The sequence below is a fragment of the Euprymna scolopes genome, chromosome 2 (assembly GCF_053919585.1).
Source record: "Euprymna scolopes isolate OS-2025 chromosome 2, ASM5391958v1, whole genome shotgun sequence".
Lineage (NCBI taxonomy): Eukaryota > Metazoa > Mollusca > Cephalopoda > Sepiida > Sepiolidae > Euprymna > Euprymna scolopes.
In genome coordinates, this window is record NC_136483.1 from 23,158,339 (window position 1) to 23,176,877 (window position 18,539).

General features: G+C 32.8%; 1 protein-coding gene across 1 annotated transcript in view; it reads left to right on the forward strand.

Moving 5' to 3' along the window:
• LOC145303335 (forkhead box protein J3-like) overlaps positions 1 to 18,539 on the forward strand; it is a 761,811-nt gene that overhangs the window by 457,276 nt on the left and 285,996 nt on the right. The gene's annotated exons all lie outside the window — the stretch shown is intronic.

Below are 18,539 nucleotides of genomic sequence, written 5' to 3' on the forward strand. Positions count from 1 at the left end.
TGGAAACGTAACAATCTGTGATAGGGAGTGAGATATAGAGAAGCTATGAGTTTGCTGCCCGTTGCATCTGTGTAAGTAGAGAATCCAAGCCAGTTTTTGTGGTGGACATTAAAGTCACCAAATACATGGACTTGTGCGCTAGCTTGTTGTATGCTTGTGTACTGTAAGCCTGACTCACTAGGGAATTTTTAAAATCTTCTCACCAATGAGCTCAACAACTTGCCTGTTGGTATAAGGGTACTTTTGTTGGGTGATTTCAATTTGGATCAGCTTCTTGCAAACAATGTGGCACTAATAGAATCCATTAATGGATCTCAACAATTCCTTCAGTGTTCAAATTACACCATTCAAATTGAAGGTAGTCTATTGAACATTCTCAGATTTTTTATAAAAATTCTGGTTGCGTTCCTAGGGGATCAAAGGGGGTCCGAATGGCCAAAAAATAACACTTTCCGGGACATAGAATCTTTTCCGACCAATAGATTTTGCTGAAAATTACCCAAAAGCAAAACCACATGGATATACATTTGGAAACATAATATTTGATCATGTTAGAGCGGAAAATGTTCGAATGCTGCCAAGAATCCAGTCCAAGATTTTTTCCTATTAGATTGATTTGTTTTACAATAAAGGAAGAACAAATTACTTCTACTACTACTACTACTACTACTACTACTACTACTACTACTACTACCACTAATAATAATAATAATAATAATAGAAGCAGAAAATATATTAACCTCTTTAGCTAAATCATTTTTCAAAAATGGGATTTTAGATTTGATTATTTCAGAAGACGATGACAGACACCGCTAATGTACAGCTAGCGCCAACAAAATTTTAAAAACCCGTCCATAGCATTTAAAACTTTTTAATAATCAAGTGAACTCCCTCGGATGGGGACATATAGTCATTTAGCAAATAGATTCAACAGGTTTACAAAGGGAATAGGCAAGTTATCTCCCGATAAATGACCAAAAAATAAAATAAATTAAACTCTGTTAATCAATGTTAAATCTGTATAACCCATTCTGCAGTCCTTCTCAGTCTTATGTTGTAAATGAACAATTTCTAATAAAAAAACGAGTTGTGCTTTTTCATTTTTTATTGCAAAAAAAAAATTTTAAGAATCGGTTTGTAATCGGAAATTAGGTTATAATTTTTTCGATTCCGATACCCCCAAAAGTTCCGATTTTTCCGATTTCGATTAATCGTCCCAACACCAATATATACAAAAGGAAAAATTGACAATAGAAAACTAATAGGACTGTTTACATCTATTTTAGACATAAATACAGCAGTAAAGACATTTATCAATTTTAATCATGCAAGAAAAATTATGTCATAGATATATGTAGGGACGGATTAAAAATAAACTTAAACATACTTTGTTTTATAATTTCACAACTCATCAAGGCCCCAAGGCCTCTCAAGGATAAGGGTTAATGGGTACAATAATGGAAATTTGATAATTTATTTTAGAGGACGGCTCTTCAAAAACCTGTTCATGCAAGACTTGAAAGCGACCATGTCATAGTCAGCTGGGAAGCAGCTCCATGGTATCGTGTTCCACAGACGAGTAGTTCTAGGAAAAAAAATTCTGCTCAAGGAATTTTTACTTAAATTTATGCACAGATAGAGAGTAATGGAAATTGCTGATAGTTTGTTTTAGTAGAAAGTCAGGTGTTTGCTGTGAAAGACTAACCAGGGTTGGGGGGGGGGTCCATAGAGGGAAGCTTAGTCGAGCACTTGGCATGAAAATAATGATAGACGAGAGAGAGAGAGTGGTAACTTCGCTTGTATGAGACAGAAACTACTGAGATGAGGAAAGGACATCACTCATCAGATGCCGAAATTGGTTTTGTACCCTGTCGAGACAGAAGAGGATGCTCAGAGCAGCTCTTCTCCATATGTGGCAACTCTACTCCATCTTAGGATGTACTCATCTCTTATACTTGTGCAGTAGAATGATTCAATCGTTTTACCACCATTCATATTTTAGTTACAAATCACAATTCACGTTTAGTTTCAAAATAATTCCATGGTTTGTAAAGTACAAAGATTAATATTAAAAACGTCACACGTTAGGTGAAAGTATACACAATAATTAACATGATAACAATACTTTACAACATAAGACTGTTATCATTTCAGCTCTGCCCTTAAATTGTAGGGGTACTTTATGTATTTTTGTAAAAATAAAACAAACGCAACCCCTCCTCTTCATCCGTAAATATAGATGCATAAACAATGATTCTGCATTTTACAGATTCTGCTAAAATAATAACTTTCTCATTTAGCAACCCATATCAGACAAATGAACTATTCTATACTCTCTATAATCTCTATAATCTCTTCAGTTAACATCCTTTCCCGTGCAACGCCGGAACACAGGCAGCTAGTTTTAAATGAAATAGATATTTTCTATTACCATTCATTTATTAATCAATAGATATTGAACGTTTCATTAAGACCTGATAATTCTCCAATTTTTTATAGATTTTTTTCAAATTAGGTGACAAATTTATATATATATATATATATATATATATATATATATATTGAAATATAATATATATATAAATGAAAAAAAAACATAAATAAAAAATAAAAAAAATAAACGTGTTCACAACGGATTGAAAAACTAGTTGGGAATAGTTGTAAGCGTCTCTGAGGAGTGACTGGATGGAAGCTTTACAGTTCTATGGACGAGAGGTAATTGTCCATCCTTTCACGAAACAGCTGTAAGAACTTAACGCCAAAATAGGTGAATTTCTATTCATGTAGGTTGTGATTTTATTCAATTGACGTATATATATATATATATATATATATATATATATATGGCAAGTGCTCAACTAAGCTTCAATCTAACATCCTCTCTGCAAAACATTCATAACAAACACTCATTTAGCTGCAACAAATGTCAACAATCTTTGTCACACTCCATCTGTACGTAAATCTAAACACAAATTCTACACAGTTATCTTCTTAAACTGACTGTCTGTGGAACTCTATATCACGAGTCTGCTTTCCAGTTGACTATAATAGTCGTTTTCAAGTCCAACGTAAACAAATTCTTGTTGAGCTGAACTCTTAAATAATCAAATTCTATCCAATATCCACCAATACCGATAATTATGCTGTTGTCTCACCAACAACCTTACACTCATTATCTCTTATCCTTGAGTAGCTTTCAGGACTTAATAAGTGATAACTCCCTTATATATATATATATAATGCTGTATCGTAGTAGAATTTAATGCTTATATATATTATATATATATATATATATATATATATATATATATATACACACACACTTTTATATGTATTCGTAAAATATCCAACTTCCATTATGTATACATTTATTAGTGAAAGCGAGGTACACACTCACAGACACACGGACATATAAAGACCGGTAGACACTCCGAGAAATTGTGATGGAAGACTTGGGAAAGCAAATGAGACGTAGAAAATTGATTTTCAACTCCAGACGTCTACTAGGGCAAGGATAAGGATGAAAAGTAGCAGAGGAAGTTAAAAGGTATCAACTTTGAAAAATGTCTGAAGAAGAAAATAAATTCTCTGGAAATTTGAAATTTTATGAGACTTTTTTTTTTTCTTACATTTTTATTTGATTTTTATCTTGTTTCTTTTTAATCTATTTTTTTTTTTTTCATTTATTTTCTCAAGTTTTCATTTTGGTTTTATCTTATTTTGTTATATTTTTTCTTATTTACTTCTTTTTTTTTCAATTAGTTATTTTGATTATATTTTTAAAAAATTTTATGATACGTTTTTTAATTAAAAAAGTCCCTTTCTGTTTTATTGCTGTTCTAGTTTAGATTATACTAGTTTATATTATTACGGTAAATCTATATTACTTGTTATTATCTTATATCAGGTTATACTACTATTTAAACTTATAGTGGTTTTTATTAACTAATATCACTTTGTATTAACTAATATTAATTTTTTTTTGCTGTTTTTTTCACCTGAAACAACGCACTGGGCCACTTAGTCATGGAGGCTACTAATTCGAACCAGATTTTCAGGAATACTATTTAGGGAGTTAGGCAGCAAGATGTCCGTTTACATTATCTAATATTACTAAATGTTTCAGATAGAGGATTGATAATGTGCATTAATTGGTTCATTTTTATTGTTACATTTTGAATGTTTCGGTTGACATAACCACAGGCCTTCTTCAGTGTCTAGAGGCATCTTTTCCAACTTGGGAACCTGATAGTCAAATTTGGGAATATTTATGTCGAACTCTATTGCACAAAATAGAATTCAATGTGGAAACTAGATTAGTACATGGTTGATGCTTCAAATGTCAGTATGAATACACTCACAACGTCTAGCTGTTTTGTTAGCTACCATCATGAATATTATGGTAGATGACGACACAGCGGTCTGTAAATGACTACATTATATATATATATATATATATATATATATATATATATATATATATATATGTATATATATATATATAAATGTACGAGTATGTATATGTATGCATAAATGCAAGTGTATATGTATATATATATATATATATATATATATATATATATATATATATATATATATATATAGGATGGAACGATAAATTTGCTGCTCTAAATTTACAAATTTATTTTAAAACTTTTATGGAAAAATTCAATTCAGGTGACTTGATTATGTAGTAGAACTAACATCTACTCAATGTAACCGTCTTCAGCCTCAATCATCGTCTCGATACAGGTCCAGAACTGGGAGCATGCCTTTTTTACAAGCACCGACGAGAGCTCAGCAAGTATTTGGTGGATGGCGGTGGTCGGGCTGACTTTGGTGTTGTGAGATGTCATGTTGGTGATATTCTTGGTGTATGATCAAACAATGTAGTCCAGCAGGTTCAGATTAGAGGAGAAAGGAGGTCAGTGAGAGAAAGGTGCAAAGTCGTAACACTCCTTCTGGAACCAAGCCTTGGTCTCTTTGGATTTGTGGGCCAGCACCAAGTCATGCTGCCACACCAAGGGTCTGCTAGCAGCCACCTGATTGCATGTGGGGATCATCACACTCTTCAGCATATCCAGGTACACTTTTGTGTCGACTTTCATGCCAATTTCAAAGATGTGAGATCGCATGATGTGGCCCTTACTTGAAACCTCATCAAAGACCATAACTGTGACCGGAAACTTCATTGAGCTGTACCTACAAGCATTGAATTATCCAGATTTTCATTTTGAGTATGCTGGCAATGGTCCTGTTGTCATAATTTGGATTGGTAGAGAACCCGAGTTGTACAGGAGCACATCTCCGATCTCACTCGTTGAACATTGTGTTACTTTAGAAGGCTTCTATTGCTCTTGGGATTTGTACACAACTGCCCAACTAGCAGATGGTCTGCAACAAAAAAAGAAAACCGGTTTTCATCAACCGGAAAGGGAATCATGTCATCTTTTCTAGGGCGATAATTTTATCGTTCCACCCTTTTATGAAAATTTTAGAAAGCCAAATAATGTTATAAAATATTTTTAAAAAAAAATGATTAAGACCATTTTTCTTTTTAGACTGTTAGTATTTTTCTTTTCTTTTTTTAATTTTACTTATGGTATTAACCCTGAAGGGTCAGTGCCTTTTGGAAAGAGAAAAGGATACATCAGGTGTTATTGACGATTGTTATTAGTCTGAAATCGATGCGAGCGTTTGGGTGGTGTGTGCGAATTGTAAACAGGAGTTTAGTTACATACTTGAAAACATTGTTACTTGAGGTTAAGTTGAGAATTTTAGAAAAAAACAACTGTCAATAAAACCAAACGTATCCTTTCCTTTTCTCACGTCGGACTGACCCTTCAGGGTTAATACCACCAGCACAGTATAGAGCAAAAGAGAAAATGATTATTCTGTTCTGTAATCATATATTTTATTTATTTATTTTTTTTTACACATTTTATATATTTTTCATCCTAAGCAATGCATAGTGCACCCTAAGCAATGCATATTGCCATGCAAACATAAGAGACTACTTAGATAAGGGTCAAAAATAGATAAGCAACCTGGTTGTGGAGTTGGGCAGCAAGGTGTTCGTTCATATTACATTTGAATTTCTGCATGTTGTATAGTTGGGAAAACAAAGAGTAAGAATGGAATTTCAAAGGCAAGCGACCTGACAAAAAAGAAGATATTGGAGTATAAAATATTTTGGCATCTAGAGACGTTTACATAGAAGTATTTGTTTTTGCTGCTGGTGTGTATACTGAGGGTGTAAAAGTGAAGTACAGCTATCAAAGCATATTCAGTGGAAGTAAAACAAAGACAGATGTCATTTAAGAAGATAACTGTCAACTACAGTCTGTTTGTCGTTTTATGAATAAAAATATTGTGGATTTTCTTCATTAGAATAACGACATCCGACATTCACAAAATTGAGTTTTCATAAAACAACAATGATAACTACTTATGGATTATTTGTCAATTTCAACTAAAAGCAATGTTTTCTAATTAATTGTCACATCACATTTTTCTTTTAATGTTTTTTACGTTTAACCCTAACAAGGCATATGGCCACTTGGACGTAAGGGGTTACTATTTCGGACCATGCCTAGGAAAGATTAACAAGATGTTGGTTTACATTACATTTAAACTTCTGCATATCAGTACAGTCAGGGAAGTAGGTAGCAGGAAGAGAATTCCAAAGTCTAGCTGTTCGAAGGAAGAAGCTATTAGAGTAGAAAGCTTTCTGGGATTTTGGGACCTCAATAGTGAAGGAGTGAGATTTTGTTGCTAATTGGGTTTGTCAATGATACGTTCATCGAGGGGACAACAAGTTCATCAGAGCACATTCCATTAAAATATTTGTTAAACAGGCACAGAGATGCAACATTGCAGCGATGGGACAGGGGTTGGCGCTTAGTTGATGAAGTGGGATATATTAGATTGAAAACTCTTTCTTTGATCCTATCCGAGAGGGAAAGGCTAATGATAGATGCACCAGCCCAGATGTGGCAATAATACGTCATGTATACGTGAATGGTGGCCTTGTATAGGTACAGAATATTCTCAGATGTGAGTAGTCTTCTAGCTCAATAGAGGGAACCCACCTTCTTTGCAATGTTCTCGATGTATTTGTTCCAGTTCAAATTAGTACAATATTACTGGAATATTACATAAAACAAGTATTTCAATGAAAATCGATTTCGCCATGTTTACTGATTACGTGTGGCATAAACACAAGGGAAATAACTCATTTCTCCCGAATTACCTCCCCTGCTATTATGCATGCTCTTCAGTTTATTACGCAAACAAAACCAGCAAATGTCTCGAAAACTATTTTCTTTGATAAGACAATTTCTACCTTATCGTTTTTCATAATTTTTGGATATTTTCATTACTGCGATATGACAATTATCATTGGTTTTGCTTGAAATTCAATATTTCGATTTGCGAATTTCGTTGTTATAACGAAGAAGAACCAATAATTTAAACAAAGTGAATGTCCTCATATGTTGCGTTTGATAGTAGCAAATCTTTAACGCGGACATTTTTTTCTTTTCCATCATTAAGTTTTTACAAAAAGACAAAAAAAAAAAGACAAAAACTCATTAACATTAAAGTATTTATGAATGTATTTTTACTTTGTTATTTGCATCTTAAATGAAAAAGTACTTCTGCTTAAAGCCTTGAAATAAATTGACATTTTCCACTTGTAGAGAGGTAAAAAAAAATGTTTATTAGGGAAAAATATGAAGTGGAAGTTAGGGGAAAGAGAGAAAATGACAACGGTAGCATTACATTACCAACCTTTTCTATACACTCACTAGAGGGCGCTCAGACATTATTACCTCCCTTTTTGCTAGATGACAGTGAAAAGTTGAAATACAAAATAATTCTTTGTATTTTTTTAACATACATACAAAATCTAAGGTATGTGAGACACATACCCATAAACTCTTTTCCTTTTACTCATGTATTTTATGCCAAAAATACAACTGTGAGCAAGCACTTCTGGATTCACATTAAATAAATGGTACCCCGGACATATCGCCTTCATTTTTTTGTTTTCTTGTTTCATGTATTTGTTTATACAATAAAATATATATGTAGAGATTCTGACAAACAACCTAGAAAACTCCACAGCATAATATATTCTACTAGCAGGGAGATCCGACGTTGCCCAGGATTGAATGAGGATCAACAAATATTCTACACTTCCAATACTTTTATTGTCATCGAAATTTGTGAAATCACCCCACTTTCAATCGACTGAGTACCTGCTCTAGTTGGGAACCCACCACGGTTCACTGGGGAGATTCTTTACATGTCACAGAGTAATAATTTCGTCCACAACACATTGTAGTCTACATTGCACTGTAGAGAACCTACTGTTGATTTTATAAAATTCTTTTTATATATAATCGCTTGAATTAAAGATTAGAGTGCAAGAGTCACGTATAATGATTCAGTTATTCTTTTAACAGAAATATTCATTTCGAACGCCCTCCTGTCTTGTCAAAGAAGCTACTGTTGATTTTAAACGTCGAGCCATTCTGCTTATGTAGTGATAAAGCTTCTATAATGCATTTTTGATGTTAGACTATATAAGGCTGTTAACTTGGGTCAGAATCGGACTGTTTCTTCTTTAATCAGATTTTTCGATTTTCGGTAAAAAAAAACAACAACCTATCTAAGTACATTTCCAGATACATAAAGTACATTTGTGTGAAATTTCAAAAAATTAGGTCAGCCGTTTCAGGGTCCATAGAGAATCAACTCACACAGACACACAAAATGCTTTTTATATATAAGTAGAAATCATTATTCATCAATTAATTTAATAGAAAGAAATTCAGCAGATATAGACATTACTATTTAATGTATATACACATATAATACGATAAAATAATGTATATTTCTTTTAGTCTGTCCATTCGTTCCATCTTTAATTGGAATCCAATCTGACTGAATTTTGTGTGGACCTTTGTTATGATAAAGTGTAGTGAACTAAGTAGTATGGTATCCATTCAATGCACAGTTAAGGATCAATAGAGATTAATCACCAAAATACCACATTTATGCTAGAAGATTTTTTCGGAAACTACAGAGATGATCTGACTGAAATTTTGCATGGAATTTCGTTATTATAAGATGCAGCAAACTATATATTATAGTATCAGTTTGATGCAAAGTTAGATATTAATAGGGATTCGCCACCACAATAAGTCATGTTCCAGACCTGCCTTCCAGACCCTGGACATCAGCAAGCTTAATTTCTAGACCAATTCCTAGCCAAAAATGCCCATAGTTCACTCAAAAATGCCAACCACCTTGTAATATCAGTAGATATCACCTTAAATTCTGACCCCAACATGAAGAGTCGTTGCTCAAAATGACAAGGTACTACCAAAAGGCCGATTAGGAAGCCATCAGAAAACGCATCAGAGATGCCACATGGAGTAATATCTTTTCTCTTCCTACTGATCAGTATGAAAATGACGCAACCCAATGCCTCAAAGCAGTCACCACATGAATGATGCAAAGCAGACATTGAAGCACATGTTCTCGTACTGAAGTATTATAGCAAGCCCCACTCTCTTAATCGTTCACTTCAAATTGTGCAGGTGCCATTGGACAAAAGGCAGCATGCATTCTGCCAGTTCGTCCATCATAAATCAAGTACAAAAAGGCAAAAATATATAGATGCTAAAAATCAAATATGGCCGCAGCCAACAGAAGGCATAGTGTAATAATCATAACATGCATAGAGTCGCAGGAGATAAGAAATTCGCGATTTTTAAAAAATTTATAGTAGTGTAGTAAATAAAGAACAGTGAATAATTCGCCCACTATCCAACAGCAAGAAGATCGCTTGCATGGCAACCGAGAAGGCTGGATTGTTTACCTGGTGATTTATCTCCACCTCCACCTTAGACCCAAAAAACAATTCTTTCCCACATTTCCCTATGCAGACTGATCTGACAATTACTCCCTCTCATGTGATATCATAAAAAATTAGACATCTCCAAGGCCTGTGGGCCTGATCTCATCCCTGCTAAACTAATTAAGAAATGCTCAGCTGATTGCCTCTGTACTTTCCAAACTCTACAACAAATGGCTTGCTGAAGCTTGCTTCACTGATAACTGTAAAATAGCCTGTTGTATCAGTGTACAAGAATTCTGATAAAAGAACTGATCTGCTCAATTATTGTCCTACTAGTCTTCTCCTTTTCTTTGTTAAAATCTGTAATCAATCAAGCAGCAGTCCACCACATCGCATAAGCTAATCTTCTCACTGACTGACAGTATGGATTTAGGCAAGCTGTAAACATTTTAACAGTCATTTCTGAATATATATACCATACACTGGATAAGGTGGAGGAAACCAGAATTGTAGCCTTTGATATATTGGCAAAGTCTGGCATGAAGGGCTTTTAATGAAAATATAATCATACGGTATTATTGGACGAATGCTGAACATAATGGAACAATTAGGTTTCAAGTACCCCCACAAAATAAGCCAAATAAAAGAGATGAGTCTAGGTTTGCACCAGTTTCTTCTGGTTGAGCTATGCACGCTCTAAAGAAATGGATAATAAACCAACAATTTAAGACGCTGTTGGAGTGGCACCCATATAGATTTTGACAATGGACTATTTCTGACGTCACTTCCGGTAACCAGGTTTCCAGCAGTCTGAACCCAAGATTCAAAGAGAGGCAGTCATAACTTTATTTTGTCCTTCAGTTGAGCAGAATTCCCACCCACCTAACATCGTTTCTGTATTTTCTGTTTAATATATTATTCATTTCACAGTTTCCGAGTCTTCTCGTTATTCTTTTCAACATTTACACCATAACAGACGCTTATACAACCCCCAGAATAGAATCTTCGGTTCTGACAAATAAAGACAATGATTCGTTTGTTTATTAAAATATTTTTGTAAAACAAAAAACGCACCGAAAAAAAAAATACTTGGTAAATAAATCTTTCCCTAAATTAAAAGTTGACATTATAACGGAAAACAAAATAACTCAGGTTTATGATCCATCTGTTTACAGAATGCGCGAGTCAATTGTGTATTTTCTGGTGTCCTTAAACCTAAATTGATCCAATATAATTAGATCCTTCTTAGACAAGAGGAACATCTAGGTCATCGTTGATGGACGTACACCTATACAGCATAATATTAATGCAGGAGTACCTCAAGGGTCGATACTTGAAGCTCTATTATTTCTGATATTCATAAATGAGCTCCTTGATAACATTGTGTTTGAGATGGGTATATTTTTCGACGATACAACACTTTAAAATAGACATGAGTAGAAAACCAGATGTACACATATCTCAGGCAATGGCAGAATCTTTAGACAACGATCTTCAGTCTGTAGGGGAATATGCCGTAAATGGATGCTAACATTTAATGCTACTGAGACTAAGTTATTTTGCTTTAACAATTACAAGAAAACTTCTTAACCACAAATAACACCCTATCTGGGAGCAATTCCTTCGAACTCCTTGGCTTAATATTCAAATAATATAAACTGGAACAAATACATTGAAGATGTTGCAAAGGTTGCTGCAAAGAAGATGGGCTCCCTCTATCATGTTAGAAAATTACTCACATGTGAGAGTATCCTATATTTCTATGAAGCCACCATTCTGTCCATGCATGACGTACTATTGCCACATCTAGAATCTATCACTAGTCTCTTCCTTTTGGACAGGGTTCAAAAAGTCTCCAAATAGGTTACATACTGTAATCTAAGCTCCAACCCCCTCCCAATGTTGCATCCCTGCGCCTGTTTACACGTATTTTAATTGAGTGTGTTTTAATGAACTCATCTCACTTGTATCCCTTTAACCTAAATATCACCAACCAACCCAAAAGGCAGCAAAATCCCACCCCTTCACTGTAAAGATCTCTCGAATTTTTTCTGAAATTACTTCATTCGACATAAAAAATAACCCAAAAAGTGTTGATGTACCGTAAAACAAAACAACCAAACCAAACACGATGAATAAATATTTGAAGAATTTGAAGCATAAAAACTTTTTTGCAAAATCACTAGATTCAGCATTACATAACCGGGAAAGAGTTGATGTGCCGTTAAACAAAAACGACCACCCCATTTTATTCAATTCCTTTTTGAACAATTTTGATTATTGATTGAACTTAATTTACCGTTTGTTTATTATTTAAAGAAGTTCTAGAAGTAGTGTGCTTCTAATCAAACGAACGTTCCATTAACAAAATTAGTCCACGTTTTCGCATTGTTAGAGATGTATGATAGACCAGAATACTTTCAGACTCTGTGATTATATCTCTGCATCATTTCAACTGAATTACGACCCAGGACATTTTTCGTATTTTAAAATTCATTTGTTCTTTGCTTCTTCATTCAGTAATAAAATGTATTTACTTGTATTTGTGTGTTTGTTTTTTTATTTGATCAAAACCTTATGCAACCCGTTTAAGAACCTCCTCCTTCTATAAGATGATTAAAGTCGAAAGGTCAAGAAATAAAAGAAAGCTCAATACAACAGCATAAAACAATTATTTATTTTTAATGTTGAGTTAAAATTTTTGGAAAAACAATCAACAGCTTGAATAGAATGCAAATGCTTTTTTATTCAATGAAATGTACTTGAAATATATATATATATACTAACAAAAGTACCCGTCGTTGACTGGGTTCAAAAACAGCTTACAGAAAATCGACTCTGATTTCTGAAAGTATGATAGGTTATGAAAAGGAACGGTTGTAAATTTGGCTTGAATTTAGGGGTATCAAAACCAAAGCAAAATATGATGAAAGTAAAAATAGATAACCCCCATAATTTATTATACCATACCTGTTCACACTGAAACACTTGTCACAATATTCTGTGGATCTATATTAAAAACCTTGTTAAACTTTGTGATCTATTTCCATTCTATGGAGGTCAGGTGCGAACGAAAACCCTATAATTTTATTATACCATTTTTCTTAAAACTGAAACATAATTATCAAAGTATACTTATGCAGATAGATATGAAATGTCTTTATTAAAGTTTGTGCCTATTTCCATTCCATAGAGGCCAGGCGCAAACGCAGACCCCACAATTTTATTATACCATCTCTATTTAAGTTAAAACATACTTATCAAAGTATTATTATGTACATCTATATCAAAAACACTTGTAAACGTTTTTTTTTTAATTTTGAAATTTTTTATTTCCATACTTTGTGGACCAGGCGCGAACGCAAACCCCACAATTTTAATGAACCACCGTTCTGCCAGATAAAACATACCCATTCCTGTATCTCAATACGTCTTCTATCATTATATGTAACCAGTTTTTTAAAATAGTCAACCATATAGGAGCCTATTCGTGACCAGACACACACACAGACATTCAGCTTTATATTATAGATATATATATATACTGGTACCATGTAACCCAGTACTACTTGCCTCATGGTCGGCACCGGCGACTAAACTGTTTCCCCCACCAAACTTGTTTGGTGAGGAGGGTGGCTAGTCTCCCTGAAAGATTAAAAACAAGACCTTCCAAGTGGCGAATGAACGGCCAACTAGCACCGTGTGTGTTTGTGTGTGTGTATGTATGTGTGTGTTGGGGTAGAGAGGGCTCCCGTAAGCCGTGGTGAACGCAACCTTTCTAGGAGAAGCAAATCTGATTTTAAAAAAAAACATAAAGCGGGAGACCAGTACTCGCATTAAGCTGGTCTGCAGTTTAACTTGTTCCTGGCTGTCTTGCTCTTGCTTGTTGCTGGATCTCAACATTTTGAACCGAGAGAGAGACTTGGCTGTCGTACAAAGCTAAGACTCTGTAACATCATCTACACATACACCCTCTGGAATTTGTCTATAAAAATGGTCCTTTGGCGATGGAAGTCATTTTTGGGCTCATGGACTTTAAGTGTCTGAGGGAGTGGCACTCGTCTGATAAGACGCTGCAATCATCATATATATATATATAATCAAAAAGTCAAAATTAAGTTTATAAGTCAAAAGCTTCTGTAAACTTGAAGTGAATATAAATATTAATATTTATATAGTAATTCCAACCAAATAAAAAAGCTCAGTACAACCAAGACAGGAAATAAATTATAAATATAATATAAAAATAGCCATAGGAGTTGTTACGCCGGCTAAATTATCTGTAAGTAAAAATATTTAACGATTCAAAATATGTAATCTATTTCTCGACTGCTTGCAAACGGATTGTTCAACAAACCTGGATTACACACATTTTGGATTTTAATTTTAATCCATTTGTCAACTTTATAAATCAGGTTCTTTTCTTTGGTAACATTGACTCTTGTCATCATTTCGTCTTGAAAATACTTAACCTCTCCATATCATTTCATCTGGAATTTTTTTAATCCTTGGATTTTACTTTATCTTTTTATTTTTCCTTTTTTTTTTTCACTGTTTTATGAACTCCTTGAACCAAAACCTTTTTCTTGTATTCATGACTAGTTTTCATATAATGCTGTTATGCCAGTACCAACAAATTCATAGTTTCGCTATAATATTCATTTCCTAATATATCTCCTCTGATGGGAAGAACGTATTTCTTTGAAACTCTGCGAATTAAAAAAAACTTTTAATATATCTTATTTGAGTATCATGTCGAACAATAAATTCATGTAAAATATAATGTACTATCTTAAATGTGTGTTCCCATATATATATGAGTAGATAGATAGATGTATAGATAGAGATATACAAATAGATAGATAGATAGATAGATAGAAAAATAGATAAATAGAGGAAGATAGCCAAATAGATAGAGGGATATATATATATATATATATATATATATATATATATATATATATATATATAGTCATCCACATACGGTACTGTTTCGATGTATCACGGCTCATCAGTGCGGCTAGACGGGCAACTACCTCAAGCCAGGATCGAAACCCGACTGCACAAACGACAGTCAAGGCTCCTCACCATTACGCTATTCGGCTGCAGCTGTGCGGGTAGTAAATTAACGATGTTTTGACATCGTACAAATGCCAAGTTCGATTTGGTTACACAAAGAACATCGCTTAATACACTTATAGCAGTTTGTATATCACTTCCCAACATGCTCAGCCCAAGATAGGGAGCATTTTAGAACGTTATTGCTTTTCTCGAATATATATATAATATATATATATATTCGAGAAAAGCAGAAACATTCTAAAATGTCTTGCGTAGTTCGCAGTGGACGGACTTTGTTAACAGTGTCAACGAGCTTGCTGATTTAAATACTCGAATTTTTAATCGACCTATAATTTTAATCGATTTTTCATCGACTCTATATATTTCAACTTATCGTCACCTAACGCCGTTTACGATATATTTTAGTTTTCACTTTTAATTCTCATTTTCACTCCGTCGCACTTTTACTTCAACACCTGAAGATAATTCGTGGACGAATCTAGAGCGTTAGTGATAGCAACAACTATGGAACTTTTATTTATATTTTTGATTTTGATATAAAAAAGATTATACAGAAAATCGAAAAATTAAAAGAAAAAGAATCGTAAAGCAAAGAAGGTCCTCCGTTGCATTTAATAATATTTGCTTGAATATATATATATATATATATATATATATATATATATATATATATATATATATATATATATAAAGTAAGACAGTGTTTATCAATCCTAGGGAGAGAAATATTGAAGTTTTATTATACTTCTCTCAAAGTGCAGGACTCGATAATTAGTTTTAATAAACAGATATTTTTTATTTATCAAGCCTGGTTTCGAATCTTTCGGCCAGTAGTACAGTTAAGTCATACTGATGATTGATAGTGAATATGAAAAATCTAGCTCATTCCTTTCTTTCTTTTTTCTTTCTTTCATTCTTTTTTGTATTTTCTTTCAATTATTTGATCATTTAAACTCTTTTTTTTGTAGTTCTTTCAGATTTCTCCTTTTCTACTCTCATTCCTTTTTTCTGATTCTATCAGATCAGGTTGTCTGAAGGTATCGTTTCTTTACTAAATGCACCAAACATTGATGCTACTGTTTCTTTTTGGTTTCCCTTTGCAAAACTCAGTCATGTTCTGCAAAGGCAAAAGCAAAAATGACAATGTTCTCTACAAAACAAACTAAACATAAATATTTGATGATATAAACAAACTTGAAGCATGAGATGTTTTGCCAAAATAGATGAACTCCAAAAGAGTTGATATGCCGTAAAACAAAATAACCAAACCAAACACTATGAATAAATATTTGATAACAATTTGAAGCATAAAACTTTTTTCTTAAATTATTATATTTGGCATTAAATCACCCCAAAATAGTTGATACGCCATAAAACAAAATAACCAACTATCCAAACATATTTTCTTACTTTAAAATTTCTTTCTTTTACTTTTTGTAATCGCATTCATTTTTTGTCTTCTTCCAGTTTGCCTTCTTTTATTTATTTATCCTAAAAACAAAATCATAATTCTGTATGTATATATATATATATATATATATATATATATATATATATATATATATATATATATATATATGCAAAATTTAAAAATTGAACGGTTTAAAGACCAGACAAGTGCAGAATCTCTTTGAACATTCTGTTATGAATCGAAATATCGAATTTAATTTTAATAAATGAATATGTTTATTTACTAAATAAGATTCTGCAATTGTCTGGAAATTGTTCAGTTTTTGCATTTTCCATATCAATAGTGCTTTAAACATTAGAGTTTTTATTACTTAACAAATACATGATAGACCGGCGTTTTCTACGTTATCGGACATTTAAACCATTAAACTTCACCAACATCTGAAGGAAAACGTTCCAAGCATTACCATCGTCATAGTGCTAAAAAAAAAAAGAAAGAAATATATTTCCTGATGGAGATTTTGTTATGAATCGAAATATCAAATTAAATTTTAATATATATAAATATGTCTTTTTATTGAAAGAGATTCTGCACGTGTCTGGTTTTAAACCGTTAAATTTTTTAATTTTGTATTCCATATCAACAGTGCTTTAAACAGTGGACTTTATATATATATATATATATATATATATATATATATATATATATATATATATATATATATATATATATAATAGTCAAGCTACGCTGAAGAGGGGTAAGACTCCGAAACACGCATGTCCGTAGATTACTGTTTTTAAAAATAATAAATAAATAAATAAATGTACGACTTTCTAGGGAAAACACCGGAGGTCTGAGGCGGAGCCCTTAACCTTAATATCGTTTAAAAAATCAACAACAAAAACTACGTCAACAGATAAACGATAAAAAACTAAACAGTAAATTGTCTATAACGTAATGGGGTTAGGGCGCTGGACTGAAATACATAAGGTCCGGGGTTTGAATCCTAACAACAGTCAAGCTTCGCTGAAAAGAGGTAGGACATCTGAAACACGCGTGTCTGTAGATTACTGTTTTTAAAAATAATAAATAAATATATATATAGCGACATTGTCTGTCTGAAAGGTCTCTACCAAACTATTCTATCAATTTCTGGGCTACAGATTTAAGATTTGATATATAGGGGATATGTGAAATAAATTCGATGTGGTTTTTAGGTAGCAAAAATAGCTCATAAAGGTTCAAAATTGATAAAATTAGAACTTTATAGGGTAAGTCGATTTAAAGTGTTCTATTATGCATATGCAAATAAACGTGTGTATCTTTAACAGCGTTATTTTTTTTAAAGTTTTTGTATTTATGTAGATTTAGGCCAGACGGTAACAAATAAGGTTGAAGGGCTATGCATTTTGGTTTCGATTCTAGCTGATGGTACCTAAGTCATATACTTTTTAAAACTTTTAAAATCACTGGTATGCTTTGGTTATAATATAACAATCAATAGCGTATTGACGTTATAATCTATCTATCTATCTATATATCTATAAAAACAGAGATGTGTGTGCCACAGACGATTTCTGATTGGTTAATCCAATAATCACATCTCCTAAAAAACTATGGTTCCTACGCTCTTACCTTTACCATAAAATATTATGGCTTTATTTATTGTCCATCTTGGAAGGGCTTAATTTTTTCATAACTTGTTATTTACAAATTAAAAAAATACGAAACTTACACAATCTAACAATCAAACCTACGACATCACGGCCGCCATTCTGGTGCTAGCCGCAGACACGTACACACAACACGAAAACAATGTTTTGAAAATCTAGCAAAAATTAATTTTCCTGAAATTTTTCAATATTTAAAAATAAATTATGCCGGCTGATAAAATTTTAAAACTTTTTTTTAAAGCTAGAAAAATAAAATTTATAAATACTTATTTTTATATAAAACGCGCGTTCACTCGTGGTCTTTTCATTTCGGGTTTGTATTACTGTACACATAAATTCGAAAAAGTTGTCAAAAAACAAATATATAACAAATAAATGTTATTACAGGCAAGATAAGTTACTTTTCTACCAAACTGGATATATTTTTCGTGTTTTTATTCAATGTAACATATTTATTCAGCTCGAAAAACGTGTTTGTATTACTGCATACATAGATTCGAAAAAG